Source organism: Hypanus sabinus, chromosome 13, assembly GCF_030144855.1.
Source record: "Hypanus sabinus isolate sHypSab1 chromosome 13, sHypSab1.hap1, whole genome shotgun sequence".
NCBI classification, from domain to species: Eukaryota; Metazoa; Chordata; class Chondrichthyes; order Myliobatiformes; family Dasyatidae; genus Hypanus; species Hypanus sabinus.
The window spans coordinates 3,400,523-3,416,424 of record NC_082718.1 but is presented as its reverse complement, the minus strand read 5'-3'; the positions used below and the strand labels follow the sequence as shown (position 1 = coordinate 3,416,424).

The 15,902-nt window shown below is 45.9% G+C and overlaps 1 long non-coding RNA gene across 1 annotated transcript in view; it reads left to right on the top strand.

The window, feature by feature from the left end:
- LOC132403429 (uncharacterized) overlaps positions 1-15,902 on the top strand; it is a 329,276-nt gene that overhangs the window by 249,132 nt on the left and 64,242 nt on the right. The window contains exons 2-3 of the long non-coding RNA XR_009515258.1: positions 9,622-9,736; positions 10,589-10,686. This is a non-coding gene — a long non-coding RNA (uncharacterized LOC132403429). The remainder of the gene's footprint in view (positions 1-9,621; positions 9,737-10,588; positions 10,687-15,902) is intronic.

The window sequence follows — 15,902 nt, the reverse complement described above, 5'->3', positions numbered from 1 at the left end:
CCAATAATGACTCTCCCACACCTAATACGAGTGCTCAGTACCCAATAATCACATTCCCCCACCTAATACCAGGGCTCAACACCCAATAATGACAAACTGTCACTTAATACGAGAGCTCAGCACCCAAGAATTATACTCCATCACCTAATGCCAGAGCTCAGCACCCAATAATCACAGACCCCCACCTAATACCAGAGCTCAGCACCCAATAATCACACTCCCCCACCTAATCCCAGTGCACAGTACCCAATAATCACACTCCCCCACCTAATACCAGGGCTCAACACCCAATAATCACACACCCCCACACAATACTAGTGCTCAGCACCCAATAATCACACTCCCCACCTAATACCAGGGCTTAGCACCCAACAATCACACTCCCCAGCCTAATGCCAGGGCTCAGCAGCCAATAATCACTCTCCCCCACCTAATAGCAGAGCTCAGCACGCAATAATCACACTCCCCCACCTAATACCAGAGCTCAGCACCCAATAATCACACTCCCCCACCTAATACCAGGGCTCAGCACCCAATAATCACACTCCCCCTCCTAATACCAGGGCTTAGCACCCAACAATCACACTCCCCAACCTAATGCCAGGGCTCAGCAGCCAATAATCACTCTCCCCCACCTAATAGCAGAGCTCAGCACCCAATAATCACCCTCCCCCAGCTAATACCAGGGCTCAGCACCCTATAATCTCACTCCCCCAACTAATACGAGTGCTCAGCACCCAATAATCACACTACCCCACCTAATACCAGGGCTCAGCACCCTATAATGACACTACCCCACCTAATACCAGGGCACGGCACCCAATAATCACACTCCCCCACCTAATACCAGGGCTCAGCACCCAATAATCACACTCCCACCTAATATCAGGGCGCAACACCAAATAATCACACTCCCCCACCTAATACCAGGGCTCAGCACCCTATAATGACACTCCCCCTCCTAATACCAGGGCTCAGCAGCCAATCATCACACTCCCGAGCTAATACCAGAGCTCAGCACCCAGTAATCACACACCCCCATCTAATACCAGAGCTCAGAACCCAATTATCACACTCCCGCACCTAATACCAGAGCTCAGAAACCAATAATCACACTACCCCACCTAATACCAGGGATCAGCACCTAATAATGACTCTCCCCCACCTAATACGAGTGCTCAGTACCCAATAATCACATTCCCCCACCTAATACGAGTGCTCAGTACCCAATAATCACATTCCCCCACCTAATACCAGGGCTCAGCACCCAATAATCGCTCTCCCCCACCTAATACCAGGGCTCAGCACCGAATAATCACTCTCCCCCACCTAATACCAGGGTTCAGCACCCAATAATCACCCTCCCCCACCTAATACCACGGATCATCTCCCAATAATCTCACTCCCCTAGCTAATACCAGTGCTCAGCACCCAATAATGACAAACTGTCACCTAATACCAGAGCTCAGCACCCAATCATCACACTCCCCTACCTAATACCAGTGCACAGCACCCAATAATCACACTCCCCCACCTAATACTAGAGATCAGCACCCAATAATCACACTCCGTCACCTAATACCAGGGCTCAGCACCCAATAATCACACTCCCCACCTAATACCAGAGGTCAGCACCCAATAATCATACTCTGTCACCTAATACCAGAGCTCAGCACCCAGTAATCACACACCCCCATCTAATACCAGTGCTCAGCACCCAATAATCACACTCTCCCACCTAATACCAGACATCAGAAACCAATAATCACACTACCCCACCTAATACCTGGGCTCAGCACCCAATAATGACTCTCCCACACCTAATACGAGTGCTCAGTACCCAATAATCACATTCCCCCACCTAATACCAGGGCTCAACACCCAATAATCACACTCCCCCACACAATACGAGTGCTCAGCACCCAATAATCACACTCCCCACCTAATACCAGGGCTTAGCACCCAATAATCACTCTCCCCCACCTAATAGCAGAGCTCAGCACGCAATAATCACACTCCCCCACCTAATACCAGAGCTCAGCACCCAATAATCACACTCCCCCACCTAATACCAGGGCTCAGCGCCCAATAATCACACTCCCCCTCCTAATACCAGGGCTTAGCACCCAACAATCACACTCCCCAACCTAATGCCAGGGCTCAGCAGCCAATAATCACTCTCCCCCACCTAATAGCAGAGCTCAGCACCCAATAATCACCCTCCCCCAGCTAATACCAGAGCTCAGCACCCAATAATCGCTCTCCCCCACCTAATACCAGGGCTCAGCACCCTATAATCTCACTCCCCCAACTAATACGAGTGCTCAGCACCCAATAATCACACTCCCCCACCTAATACCAGGGCTCAGCACCCTATAATGACACTCCCCCTCCTAATACCAGGGCTCAGCACCCAATAATCACACTCCCCCACCTAATACCAGGGCTCAGCACCCAATAATCACAATTCCCCACCTAATACCAGTGCTCAGCACACAATAATCACACTCCCCCACTTAATACCAGGGCACAGCACCCAATAATCACACTCCCCACATAATACCAGGGCTCAGCACCCAATAATTACTCTCCCGCACCTAATACCAGGGCTCAGCACCCTATAATGACACTCCCCCTCCTAATACCAGGGCTCAGCAGCCAATCATCACTCTCCCGAGCTAATACCAGAGCTCAGCACCCAGTAATCACACACCCCCATCTAATACCAGAGCTCAGAACCCAATAATCACACTCCCGCACCTAATACCAGAGCTCAGAACCCAATAATCACACTAGCCACCTCACACTCCCCCACGTAATACCAGAGCTCAGAACCCAATAATCACACAACTCCAACTAATACCAGGGCTCAGCACCCAATAATCACTCTCCTCCACCTAATACCAGGTCTCAGCACCCAACAATCACACTCCCCCACCTAATACGAGTGCTCAGCACCCAATAATCACACTCCCCCACCTAATACCAGAGCTCAGCACCCAATAATCACACTCCCCACCTAATACCAGAGGTCGGCACCCAATAATCACACTCTGTCACCTAATACCAGAGCTCAGCACCCAGTAATCACACACCCCCATCTAATACCAGTGCTCAGCACCCAATAATCACACTCTCCCACCTAATACCAGACATCAGAAACCAATAATCACACTACCCCACCTAATACCTGGGCTCAGCACCCAATAATGACTCTCCCACACCTAATACGAGTGCTCAGTACCCAATAATCACATTCCCCCACCTAATACCAGGGCTCAACACCCAATAATCTCACTCCCCCACCTAATACGAGTGCTCAGCTCCCAATAATCACACTCCCCCACCTAATACCAGAGCTCAGCACCCAATAATCACACACCCCCACCTAATACCAGGGCTCAGCGCCCAATAATCACACTCCCCCTCCTAATACCAGGGCTTAGCACCCAACAATCACACTCCCCAACCTAATTCCAGGGCTCAGCAGCCAATAATCACTCTCCCCCACCTAATAGCAGAGCTCAGCACCCAATAATCACTCTCCCCCACCTAATAGCAGAGCTCAGCACCCAATAATCACCCTCCCCCAGCTAATACCAGAGCTCAGCACCCAATAATCACACTCCCCCACCTAATACCAGGGCTCAGCACCCTATAATCTCACTCCCCCAACTAATACGAGTGCTCAGCACCCAATAATCACACTCCCCCACCTAATACCAGGGCTCAGCACCCTATAATGACACTCCCCCTCCTAATACCAGGGCTCAGCACCCAATAATCACACTCCCCCACCTAATACCAGGGCTCAGCACCCAATAATTACTCTCCCGCACCTAATGCCAGGGCTCAGCATCCAATAATCACACTACCCCACCTAATACCAGGGCACGGCACCCAATAATCACACTCCCCACATAATACCAGGGCTCAGCACCCAATAATTACTCTCCCGCACCTAATGCCAGGGCTCAGCATCCAATAATCACACTACCCCACCTAATACCAGGGCACGGCACCCAATAATCACACTCCCCCACCTAATACCAGAGGTCAGCACCCAATAATCACACTCCCACCTAATATCAGGGCTCAACACCAAATAATCTCACTCCCCCACCTAATACGAGTGCTCAGCTCCCAATAATCACACTCCCCCACCTAATACCAGAGCTCAGCACCCAATAATCACACACCCCCACCTAATACCAGGGCTCAGCGCCCAATAATCACACTCCCCCTTCTAATACCAGGGCTTAGCACCCAACAATCACACTCCCCAACCTAATGCCAGGGCTCAGCAGCCAATAATCACTCTCCCCCACCTAATAGCAGAGCTCAGCACCCAATAATCACCCTCCCCCAGCTAATACCAGAGCTCAGCACCCAATAATCACCCTCCCCCAGCTAATACCAGAGCACAGCACCCAATAATCACACTCCCCCACCTAATACCAGGGCTCAGCACCCTATAATCTCACTCCCCCAACTAATACGAGTGCTCAGCACCCAATAATCACAATCCCCCACCTAATACCAGTGCTCAGCACACAATAATCACACTCCCCCACTTAATACCAGGGCACAGCACCCAATAATCACACTCCCCACATAATACCAGGGCTCAGCACCCAATAATTACTCTCCCGCACCTAATGCCAGGGCTCAGCATCCAATAATCACACTACCCCACCTAATACCAGGGCACGGCACCCAATAATCACACTCCCCCACCTAATACCAGAGGTCAGCACCCAATAATCACACTCCCACCTAATATCAGGGCTCAACACCAAATAATGACACTCCCCCACCTAATACCAGGGCTCAGCAGCCAATCATCACACTCCCGAGCTAATACCAGAGCTCAGCACCCAGTAATCACACACCCCCATCTAATACCAGAGCTCAGAACCCAATAATCACACTCCCGCACCTGATACCAGAGCTCAGAACCCAATAATCACACTACCCCACCTCACACTCCCCCACGTAATACCAGAGCTCAGAACCCAATAATCACACAACTCCAACTAATACCAGGGCTCAGCACCCAATAATCACTCTTCTCCACCTAATACCAGGGCTCAGCACCCAATAATCACACTCCCCCTCCTAATACCAGGGCTCAGCACCCAACAATCACACTCCCCCACCTAATACGAGTGCTCAGCACCCAATAATCACACTCCCCCACCTAATACCAGAGCTCAGCACCCAATAATCACACTCTGTCACCTAATACCAGAGCTCAGCACCCAGTAATCACACACCCCCATCTAATACCAGTGCTCAGCACCCAATAATCACACTCTCCCACCTAATACCAGACATCAGAAACCAATAATCACACTACCCCACCTAATACCTGGGCTCAGCACCCAATAATGACTCTCCCACACCTAATACGAGTGCTCAGTACCCAATAATCACTCTCCCCCACCTAATAGCAGAGCTCAGCACGCAATAATCACACTCCCCCACCTAATACCAGAGCTCAGCACCCAATAATCACACTCCCCCACCTAATACGAGTGCTCAGTACCCAATAATCACATTCCCCCACCTAATACCAGGGCTCAGCACCAAATAATCGCTCTCCCCCACCTAATACCAGGGTTCAGCACCCAATAATCACCCTCCCCCACCTAATACCACGGCTCAGCTCCCAATAATCTCACTCCCCTAGCTAATACCAGTGCTCAGCACCCAATAATGACAAACTGTCACCTAATACCAGAGCTCAGCACCCAATCATCACACTCCCCCACCTAATACCAGTGCTCAGCACCCAATAATCACATTCTGTCACCTAATAACAGAACTCAGCACCCAACAATCACACTCCCCGATCTAATACCAGAATTGAGCACCTAATAATCACACTCCCCCACCTAATACCAGTGCTCAGCACCCAATAATCACACTCCCCCACCTAATACCAGTGCACAGTACCCAATAATCACACTCCCCCTCCTAATACCAGTGCACAGTACCCAATAATCACACTCCCCACCTAATACTACAGCTTAGCACCCAATAATCACACTCCGTCACCTAATACGAGGGCTCAGCACCCAATAATCACTCTCCCCACCTAATACCAGAGGTCAGCACCCAATAATCACACTCTGTTACCTAATACCAGGGCTCAGCACCCAATAATCACAGTCCCCACCTAATACCAGGGCTCAGCACTCAATATTCACACTCCCCCAGCTAATACCAGTGCTCAGCACCCAATAATCACACTCCCCACCTAATACCAGAGCTCTGCACCCAATAATCACACTCCCCACCTAATACCAGAGCTCTGCACCCAATAATCACACTCTATCACCTAATACCAGGGCTCAACACCCAATAATCACACTCCCCCACCTAATGCCAGAGCTCAGCACCCAATAATCACACTCCGTCACCTAATACCAGGGCTCAGCACCCAATAATCACACTCCCGCAACTAATACCAGATCTCAGCACCCAATAATCACACTCCCCCACCTAATACCAGGGCTCAGCACCTAATAATCACACTCCCCGACCTAATACCAAAGTTCAGCACGCAATAATCACACTCTCCCACCTAATACCAGGGCTCAGCACCTAATAATCACACTCCCCCACCTAATACCAAAGTTCAGCACGGAATAATCACACTCCCCCACCTAATACCAGGGCTCAGCACCCAATAATCACACTCCGCCACCTAATACCAGAGCACAGCACCCAATAATCACAGTCCCCAGCTAATACCAGTGCTCAGCACCCAATAATCACACTCCCCCTCCTAATACCAGTGCTCAGCAGCCAATAATCACATTCTGTCACCTAATTTCAGAACTCAGCACCCAACAATCACACTCCCCACCTAATACCAGGGCTCAGCACCCAATAATCACACTCCCGCACATATTACCAGGGCTCAGCACCCAATAATCACACTCCCCCACCTAATACCAGAGCACAGCACCCAATAATCACAGTCCCCACCTAATACCAGGGCTCAGCACTCAATATTCACACTCCCCCAGCTAATACCAGTGCTCAGCACCCAATAATCACACTCCCCCACCTAATACCAGTGCTCAGCACCCAATAATCACATTCTGTCACCTAATAACAGAACTCAGCACCCAACAATCACACTCCCCACCTAATACCAGGGCTCAGCACCCAATAATCAAACTCCCGCACCTATTACCAGGGCTCAGCACCCAATAATCACACTCCCCCACCTAATACCAGAGCTCAGCACCCAATAATCACACTCCCCACCTAATACCAGGGCTCAGCACCCAATAGTTACACTCCCCCAACTAACACCGGGGCTCAGCACCCTATAATCATACTCCCCTACCTAATACCTGTGCTCAGCACTCAATAATCACACTCCCCCACCTAATACCAGAGTTCAGCACCCAATAATCACCCTCTATCACCTAATACCAGGGCTCAGCACCCAATAATCACACTCCCCCACCTAATACCAGGGCTGAGCACCCAATAATCACACTCCCCCACCTAATACCAGGGCTCAGCACCCAATAATCACACTCCCCCACCTAATACCAGGGCTCAGCACCCAATAATCACACTCCCCCACCTAATACCAGGGCTCAGCACCCAATAATCACACTCCCCCACCTAATACCAGGGCTCAGCACCCAATAATCACTCTCCCCCACCTAATACCAGGGCTCAGCCTGCAATAATCTCCCAAAGTCCAATCCTGAGAATCTCAATATTGATACTCTGAACCCTCACACTTACTGCAGAACATTGCACCTGGAACCTGTATTCGCACCTATGTTACAGGACTCTTCACCCACTTGCAGCACTTCTGGCCGTACATGAATACCTAATCAGTTTACACACAATCTTCCAAACAATACTGATCCCTCCAGCATTTTGTTGGTGTTAATTGGATTTACAGCATTTGCATATTTTCTCTTGAATGTGATTATATCCAATATCTCTACATCATCAATATAACTGATATCCCAACACACACACCTCATCATCAAATAACATCCACCAATAATCTCACAGCCTCCAATAGCCTCTCATTCATTCCTCAGCATCCCATGTTCAGCACCCAATACCAATACCAACACGAGCACCAATGACCAGCAGCCATAACGTATCACCATTACTGCTTCCTTAACAAACAGCAACCACACCCTAGCATTCTAACCACCTGAGAACTCACTGACCAGACTTGAAACAATTCATTCTTGATCCCAGACTGACAGCTTAAGAAGGAGAAGAAGGAGATGAAACAGAAGAAGCAGAAGACAAAGAAGAAGAAGAAGGAGGAGTAGGAGGAGAAAGAGTAGGAGAATGAGAAGGAGTAAGAGGAGAAGGAGAGGGAGTAGGAGAAGGAGAAGGAGTAGGAGAAAGAGTAGGAGTAGGAGAAGGAGTAGGAGAAGGAGAAGGAGTAGGAAGAGAAGGAGCGGGAGTAGGAGAAAGAGTAGGAGAAGGAGAGGGAGTAGGAGAAGGAGAGGGAGTAGGAGAAGGAGAGGGAGTAGGAGAAGGAGAGGGAGTAGGAGAAGGAGATGGAGTAGGAGAAGGAGAAGGAGAGGGAGAAGGAGAGGGAGAAGGAGAAGGAGAAGGAGAAGGAGAGGGAGAAGGAGAAGGAGTAAGAGGAGAAGGAGAGGGAGTAGGAGAAGGAGAAGGAGAGGGAGAAGGAGAAGGAGAGGGAGAAGGAGAAGGAGTAAGAGGAGAAGGAGAGGGAGTAGGAGAAGGAGAAGTAGATGGAGAAGAAGAATATTTATATGGCAGACAAAGTCAATATTCTAGTCAATAGTGACCTCCAGGATATTGATAGTGAAGGATATGTGATATCAAGGAACATGCACCAATAGTCCATACTAATAAGCCATCTATCAGGACCAATACCAACATATATCCATATACCACCAGCAGCACCATTACCTCAGCATGTAATACCACTCAGCACCAATAGCTGGCATCTTCTATCCAGCACATAAGCTGATGCAGCTACCAGTTCCCATCTCTGGTGCTCAACAGCCATTGTTTAGCATTTTCAAGTTCCCAAAAAGAATAGCACCAATGTCCCATTCCACATGCTTCAGGATTTGACACCCATATCTATTTCCAGTGATAAGACTCCAAAGAGTCCAGTACCCAATAGCCATATCCAACATCCAACAGCCATAGCCATTACATGACACCTGCACTGAACACCACCATCCCAACACCAATAGATAGCACCTAGTACCATATCTCAGCATCCCATACAAATATCAGCTACCCAACATCATATGCGCACACCATGTTGGGGGGGCTATTGGATACTGGACTTAGGAACTCAGCATCAATCCCCAACATCCACATTACTGCACCAATGCTCACTTGCCAGCTCAACATCTCGAAAGCACACATTGCCAGGCACCCAACCCTAATCACCCAATACCCATACTGCAGTACCCAACAGCCACACCATAATAGCCAAAACAGATACACCGAAGAGAAACTAAACCACCTTTGCTATCAACTGCCCCTTATCATCAAAATCTTTTGGGCCACTAATGACCAGAATCGCCACCTTTCCTGCAAGATAAATCCTTTTTTTCTTTTTCTTCTTCTCCTTAGGCAGACCCCCTTGGGTTGACGATGGCTCGCTTCTGCTCTGGTTTCTTGGATTCTGAGCTGGGTGATGATGCCTATGTGGGAACCACGGACTTCAGGGCAGCAGGTACCTGATTAGGTAGGTTGGTGAGCTGATATACTCCTTCCATGGCTTACACATGGACTTCTTACCCCAGTGCCCAACATTTGTAATGAATATATATCAATACAGCCAACACCCAAATTACTGCACCAATATATGCCTTAGCTCGATCCTTTCCCTCATAACAAATATGATATCCATATTTCTGTTTTTATACACCTACAGTCCATAGCAATACACTGACCAATTATATGGCTAAGCAGTTAATCCAGAATCTAACACCCATTTCTCTGGATTGTAAACAAATGAACCACACACGCTAGTACAAAAACCCAAGTCTCAGCACACACTAAACTGTATTCAGTACCTGTACTCCAGGGCCCAACAGCAAACCCTGCCCTAGCAGCCAGCATCCACTCACCTAATTCCTGCAGACAGCACCATCACCTATATCCCACACCTTATTTCCCCAAACCTTTGTGCTACCACTCAACCCTTATATTCCAACACTCACAGTCAATGAAACCTGTTTGATCCAACTAGCAATAAGTACTCATAATCTAATCCCAACATCCATGAGTGATTGCCAATGCTTACTTTTTACAGTAAGTGCACTCAAAAAAGCACAATGTAATGTCTTGCCATGTAATGACTTTTGTGAATGGACCAACTCCTGGTTGAAGTATGATTCCTCAAATGCCTCCTCAGCATTTACTCAAGCCTCAATATCTAATTGGGGGCTAAGCCAAGATGAGTTACTCAATCTGAAATACTGTTGTAGTCTCGCCTCACTCAATAACAACACACACTCTTTCCAACCAGGGAAACTGGATAAGCATTAAGATCAGGAATCCTAGCTGATTCTCTGCTCTCTGATTTACTTTGCAGCCTGATGAGGGAACAAATGGGATTCAGGCTGGAAAGCTAGAAGACCATCTCCTGTCTTAACTCAGCAAGGACACCAGTTCCCATAAACATCAATGAAGGTGAGGCTACATTTTAATGAGAGGGTATAGATCTAAAATAAAATTCACTGCTGTACGTTATTTAAAATGCACATTACTTTCAGAAAGTTCAACTTCTGATTTTCTCCAAACGAAGGCATAACATCACCTGGGAAAACCATTGCATCAAAGTAGGAGCAGAAACATCTTTCCATTTCAACAAAATAGCCCTTCTGGCCAATAATGTAACAAATGCAATTACATGTTGGTCAGATGGAGAAATACCATGACTATATTGAGGGATTATACCAAATAAAACTGTCAATATATTAGGATGTAAATTAATTTTTAAAACTTTAGAAATTGTAGAAAAAATAGACTTCCAAAAATGTTTCAGTACAGAACGGAACCAAAATGTATGTGTCAATATAGCTGTCTTGGTTTTACATCTGTCACACTATCAACATTAGAAAACATTCTAGACAGTATCTCCTTTGTTAAATAGTAACGATGTACAATTTTAAATTGAATTGGAGAGTGATCGAAACAGATCGAAGAAGAGTTAACCAACTTCAAAATCCACAACCAATCTTCTGTTATCAGGGTCATGATAAGCTCTCTATCCCAATCTTGCTTAATCTTAAGTGAAGGGTAATTGTGCTGTTGTAACAATAAATTATAAATTTTCCCAATAAAACCCTTCACTAAAGGATTCATTTTTAAAATTTTCTAACAGGTCAGAATCTTGTATATATGGAAAATTACTTAAGTATTTTTGTAAGAAGTGTCTGACCTGAAGATATTGAAATATGAATATGAGAGAGAGTATTTAGTTACTAATTTCTCAAAAGACATCAATCCGCCATCCTGGAACAGATCCATGAAGGAATAAACCCCTTTATTCCTCCAAAAAAGAAAAGTAGGATCACTTAATGAAGGTTTAAATAAATAATTTCAATAAATTAAACTAAAAAGTTTAAATATTTTAAGATTTAAAAAGTTACGAAACTAGAACCAAATTCATAATGACTGCTTAATCACAGGATATGAATTTAAATTAGTAATTTGGCCAGTTGCACAGGTAAAGAAGCTCCTAATAATGAGGTTAAGTGAAACTGTTTCACAGCATTCAATTCCAAATCAGCCCAAGGTGGTCGTTCATCTCTATCAGCCCAATATAACCAAGAACACATACAACGTATATTGACAGCCCAATAATACATCCTTAAATTAGACAAAGCAAGACCTCCATCTTTTTAAAAATTTTTGTAAATGATATTTACCAATTGTTGGTCTTTTATTATTCCAAACAAAAGATGAAATAATAGAGTCAACCTGATAGAAAAACTTCTTAGTTAAAAAAAATAGGGATATTTTGAAATACATATCAAGATTTTGGTAAGATCATCATTTTAGCTGCATGAAATTGGCTGACTAGGGAGACCTCAATATGCAAGGGGATTGGGAAACTCAGGTTTGTGTTGAATCGCATGAAAGGGAATTTGTTGAATGTCTATCAGATGACTTTTTGGAGCAGTTTGTGCTTGAGTCTACTCAGGGAAAGGCTATCTAAGATCGGGTGTTGTGTAATAACCCAGATGTTATTAGGGAGCTTAATGTAAAGGGACCCTTAGGAGACAGTGATCATAATATGATTGAATTCATACTGCAAATTGAGAGGAAAAGCATAAGTCATGTGTATTAGTATCGCAGTGGAATAAAGGGAATTACAGAGGCATGAGAAAAGAGATTGCCCAGGTGGATTGGAGGAGGATACTGGCGGGGATGACAGCAGAGCAGAGATGACTGAAGTATTTGGGAATAGGTCACAAGGTGCAGGATAGGAAGAAGTTCTCAAATGGCAGGGGTAGACAACCGTGGCTGACAAGGGAAGTTAAGGACCGCGTAAAAGAGAAGGAAAAGGCATGTAAGTTAGCAAAAGTGAATAAATGTGAAGTTATCCACTTTGGAAGCAGGAACAAGAGGGCAGAATTGTCTGAATGGTGTAGAGTTAGGTAAGGGACAAATGCAAAGAGACCTAGGAGTCCTAGTTCATCAGTCAATGAAGGTGAATGAGCAACTGCAACAGGCAGTGAAGAGGGCAAATGGAATGTTGGCCTTTATTACAAGGGGAATTGAGTACAAGAGCAAGGATGTCCTTTTGCATTTGTACAGGGCCCTGGTGAGACCACACCTGGAATATTGTGTACAGTTTTGGTCTCCAGGTTTAAGGAAGGACATTCTGGCAATTGAGGAAGTGCAGCGTAGATTCACTAGGTTGATTCCTGGGATGGCAGGGCTGTCTTACGCAGAGAGATTGGAGAGATTGGGCTTGTACACACTGGAATTGAGGAGATTGAGAGGGGATCTGATTGAAACGTTTAAGATAATTAAAGGATTTGATAGGATTGAGGCAGGAAATATGTTCCAGTTGTTGGGAGAGTCCAGTACCAGAGGGCATGGATTGAGAATAAGAGGTCAGTTATTTAAAACAGAGTTGAGGAAGAGCTTCTTCTCCCAGAGAGTTGTGGAGGTGTGGAATGCACAGCCTCGGAAGACGGTTGAGGCCAATTCTCTGGATGCTTTCAAGAAGGAGCTAGATAGATATCTGATGGATAGGGGAATCAAGGGATATGGGGACAAGGCAGGGACTGGGTATTGATAGTGAATGATCAGCCATGATCTCAGAATGGCGGTGCAGACTCGAGGGGTCGAATGGTCTATTGTCTAAAAGTGAATGGGAAGTTGGGTGATTGGGAAGCTTTTAAAATCCAACAAAAGACAATCAAAAAAGCTTTAAGAAGGGAAAAGATAAAATATGAAGGCAAACTAGCCACTAATATCAAGCAGGATTCCAAAAGTTTTTTTTTCATTTATATAGAGAGTAAAAGGGAGGTAAGAGTTGATATTGGACCACTGGAAAATGATGCTGATGAGGTAATAATGGGGGACAAAGAAATGACAGATTGTCTTAATGGGTACTTTATATCAGTCTTCACTGTGGAAGACCCTGGCAGTGCCTGGGAGCAGGTTTGTGGCGTTGCTGTTGCAAAGGAAAGAGAGCCAGGTAAACTGAAAGATCTTAAGGTGGATAAGTCACCTGGACCAGATGGACTACATCCGAGAGTCCTGAGAGAGGTTGCTGAAGAGATAATGGATGTATTAGCCATGATCTTTCAAGTATCACTTGATTTGGGCATAGTCCCGGAGGACTGGAAAATTGAAAATGTCGCTCCAGTCTTTAAGACGGGAAGAAGTCAAAAGAAAGGAAATAATAGGCTAGTTAGCCTAACCTCAGTAGTTGGGAAAGTGTTGGAGTCAATTGTTATGGATAAGGTTTCAAGGCACTTGGAAACTAATGATAAATTAAGTCAAAGTCAGCATGATTTCTGTAAAGGGAGATCTTGCCTGACAAATCTGTTAGAGTTCTTTGAAGAAGTAACAAGCAGGGTGGACAAAGGATGCCATTTAATTGGATTTTCAAAAGGCGTTAAATAAGGTGACACACATGAGGCTGCTTAACAAGATAATATCCTATGGCGTTACAGAAAAGGCACTGGCACGGATAAAGTAATGGCTCATAGGCAGAAGATGGCAAATGGGAATAAAGGGGCCTCATGATACGAAGATGATACAAGGGCAGATGATATGAAGATAGGTGGAGGGGTAGGTAGTACTGAGAAAGCAATGCAATTGCAGCAGGATTGAGACAAATTGGAAGAGTGGGCAAGAAAAGTGGCCGATGGATATAAGGTTGGGAAAAGTCAGCTACTGTGGCTGTCCCCCTTAACAATACGTACTCCTGTTTGAGTACTGTTGGGGGCCTAGCTGGGGGAAACAACAGTTGTCACGCCTCCGACATGGAGTCTGGCACTGTGGCTCAGAAGGGTAGGGAAAGAAAGAAGGCAGCAGTAATAGGGCACTCCATAGTTAGGGGGTCAGACGGGCAATTCTGTGGACGCAGGAAATTAACTCGCTTTGTAGTTTGCCTCCCAGGTGCCAGGGTCCGAGATGTTTCTGATCACGTCCATGCTATCCTGAAGTGGGAAGGTGAACAGCCAGAGGTCGTGGTACATATTGGTACCAATGACATAGGTAGGAAAAGGAAGGAAAATTAGTGAAAACAGACTACAGAGAGTTAGGAAGGAAGTTGAGAAGTAGGACCTTAAAGGTAGTAATCTTGGGATTACTGCCTGTGCCTCACGACAGTGAGAATAGAAGTAGGATGAGGTGGAAGATAAATATGTGACTGAAGGATTGGAGCAGGGGTCAGGGATTCAGATTTCTGGATCATTGGGACCTCTTTTGGGGCATGGGTGACCTGTACAAAAATGATGGGTTGCGCTTGAATCTGAGGGGGACCAATATCCTGGCAGGGTGGTTTGCTAAGATACAAAAAACTAGGTAATCATAGAGATCTAGAAGATTATAAGGCTAGCAGGAAGGAGCCTAAGAATGAAATTAGGAGAGCCAGAAGGGGCCATGAGAAGGCCATGGCGGGCAGGATTAAGGAAAACCCCAAGGCATTATATAAGTATGTGAAGAGCAAGAGGATAAGACGTGAGAGAATAGAACCAATCAAGTGTGACAGTGGGAAAGTATGTACGGAACCGGAGGAGATAGCAGAGATACTTAATGAATACTTTGCTTCAGTATTAACTATAGTAAAGGATCTTGGCAATTATAGGGATGATGTACTGTGGATTGAAAAGTTTGGGCATATGGACATTAAGAAAGAGGATGTGCAGGAGCTTTTGGAAAGCATCAAGTTGGATAAGTCTCCGGGACTAGACAAGATATACCCCAGGCTACTATGGGAAGCAAAGGAGGTGGTTGCTAAGCCTCTGGCGATGATCTTTGCTTCATCAATGGGGACGGGAGAGGTTCCGGAGGATTGGAGGGTTGCAGATGTTGTTCCCTTATTCAAGAAAGGGAGTAGAGATAGCCCAGGAAATTATAGACCAATGAGTCTTACTTCAGTAGTTGGTAAGTTGATGGAAAAGATCCTGAGAGGCAGGATTTATGAACATTTGGAGAGGCATAATATGATTAGGAATAGTCAGTGTGGCTTTGTCAAAGGCAGATCAGGCCTTATGAGCCTGATTAAAGTTTTTGAAGATACGACTAAACACATTGATGAAGGTAGAGCCATAGATGGAGTGTATATGGATTTCAGCAAGGTGTTTGATAAGGTACCCCATGCAAGGCTTACTGAGAAAATAAGGAGGCATGGGATCCAAGGGGACCTTGCTTTGTGG